The sequence below is a fragment of the Octopus bimaculoides genome, chromosome 5, assembly GCF_001194135.2.
Source record: "Octopus bimaculoides isolate UCB-OBI-ISO-001 chromosome 5, ASM119413v2, whole genome shotgun sequence".
NCBI classification, from domain to species: Eukaryota; Metazoa; Mollusca; class Cephalopoda; order Octopoda; family Octopodidae; genus Octopus; species Octopus bimaculoides.
In genome coordinates, this window is record NC_068985.1 from 109,728,820 (window position 1) to 109,731,761 (window position 2,942).

Sequence of the window (2,942 nt, forward strand, 5' to 3'; positions counted from 1 at the left end):
TCCAGCTTACATAAATTATTATCGTTTTAAATACAATCTAAACGAAGTTTAAGGTTAAAATAATAATAAAGATAAAATTAGTACATATTTAACCGGTGTAATTGTTAAAGCTATACTATTTAAAACTAAAAACGTTAATTTAATTATCATTAAAAATCAATTGAACAATAGAAAAATACAATAATACTATTTCTACAAACGTAGAAATAAAAATAAAAATATGAATGAAAAAATTATGAATGAAAAAATTAAGAATGAAAAATATTATTAAGAATAAAAGATTAAACTTTATATATACTAAGTTTTAATTTCAAAAACCTTTAACGATATTATAAACAATAAAGACTAATTATTAATCAAATATTATTAATAAAAAATAATCGAAAATATATCAACACTATTCAAATCGTGGTCTTATATTATATTGAAATGATACTATAACTTCTAAATAATTTAGTGTTAAATAAGTTATCTATTAAAAATAATCTTTAAAAAAACAAATGAATAATATAAAAAACAAGAATACATATTATTTTCAAATAGTAGAAAATCGTTTAGCAAAGTAAAAACAGTACTTATCCATATTTTTCCGTAATTCAAATTGAATTACGGAAAAATGCCTAGCAAAATGCCTAGGACATCTTGGTATATCTAGTGGGATATCCTCTTCATTATGCATGAACAAGATGTGACACAGGCTTCATAGTTTAATGCAACACGATAAAAATGCACAAAACCTACCTATAACGGACAGTCTCAAGATGGATCGAACGATCGTTGTACAGAATAAAGACTTGTGCTACATCTACCTTCTGTTTCCTTCATCAATTATTATTATGTATATATACCTATGTGTGGGTGTGTAATTTTTCATGAGGTTAGTGCTTTTGTGTGGCTGTTCGAGTTATATTTTAGTTCTCATTTCTAGCATGTGTAGGTGCTATTTTGAACCGTCATTTATTAGTTTTACCTTTTTGGTTTTAATTGCCATAGCCACTTATATTATACTGTATTTAATATATCTTAATATGTTAATATATTATTATAATATCATATTGTATGTCAGTATAGACTTTGATCGTTTTAAATTTTAGCGCTCGCTTTTCAACGGTTTTTTTTTCACAAGAACGAATGGGAGTAATTTAACTCGGAGTAACTGTGGAAGCCTCTGACAAGAAACAAGATCATATTGACCAAATTTCGAAATCACATGATAAGATTTTATCAAACTACTTCATACCAGGGTATGCGAACAACGAGAGAAACAAATGGAAAACAAGACAAGTAACATAAATAACGATCCTTCATCAGTTGTCGGCTATTTATCTACTCCACATTTCGAGCAATTCATGACAATATGTGGCTTCGAAAAACAGTTGCTCACGCGAACCAGAAGGAAAATTTGGGCTTTATGGAGGGTCAAAGCTGGTAACAATAACTGGACAGTGGAGACATACAACAAACCAAGCGGAAACAAACAGGGAGGGTCGTTAGGCCAGACGAGGTAAGGTAGCGCACTGGAGGAATATTCTTTGATGAGAGAAAAGATAGGAGAGGAGATACATAAGAATGCATCTGTTCCGTGCGACAGGATGATGGAAAAGAAAGATGATCACATGAGGAAAAGAAAGATGGACGATCGTCACGTGTGAGCAACGAGAGAGAGAGATAGTAATGGAGGAAGAGGGAGAGACAGAGAGACAGATAGAAAACGGAGAACGGGAGAAAAAGAGAATTAAAGAAGGGATGAGAGAGAAAAAAATGAAAGGGGAGAAAGGAGAAAAAAGAATTAGAGAAAGGATGAGAGAGAAAATGAAAAGGGTAGGGTCACATCAAAATTATTAAGATAAACTTACTCGGAAATGGATGCGTGACGTTCAATCATATAATTATATAAATAAATAATAATTATATAAATGCATATATACATACATATATGTACATACTTACATATATATGTATGTATATGAATATATGAGTACAGGACATCAAAAAACGTAAACAACATGAAATACGACGGCAAACTAAGCAAATAAATCAATAAAAATACATAAAAGAATAACTAGTAAATGGTATGAAATGACTACGCACGTTTCATGGCTATATTTTCAAATAGATAACTACTAAAACCAATTCAATTAATAATTCGATTAATAATCAAATCGATCTACAGTTAAATCTATTCAAAAATATAGTCACTCGTCAGGTCTAAAATAAAAATAATAATAATAAAAATCAATGTACGTATTGTAACTTATACTAAATATCTAAATATCTAAAAAACAATGTTTATTTTAACAATAAATAAATAAAAAATCGAAAAACATTAAACAATATTTCGTATTGAATTATTTAATAGTGTTTTTTCTTTAAATTATAAACATATATTTTATATTGGGAAATTTGATTTAGTATTGCTAAATTGAATTTTTCCCTGTAAGTCTTGGAATTTATGCCCTAATATTATATATATATATATATATATATATATATATATATATATATATGTATATATACATACATACAGAGAGAAATAAGAGACAATTTAAAATAATAGTTCTTGCATATTTTTGCATTATTGGAGCAAATTGGGTTACAGCTGTATCCAGTAGTCATTATAAGTTAATTATTGTTAGGTTTACTCAATTGGTCTATTGATCAAATGTGGTAAATTGAATGACCTGAGAAAATTAATGCTACTTTCATCAGAGCCATTTCTGGTTATTATATAACCTTGGCTATATGTATTCTACCATACCTCTGGGCTATCCAGTGGCTTCTAAATGGATTTAGCAGACGGAAACTGAAAGAATCCCATTGTATATGCATATCTATTTATCTCTCTTTCTATTTATCGATCAATCCCTCTCTCTCGATATGTATATATATACATATATATATATATATATATATATATATATATATATATATATATATATATA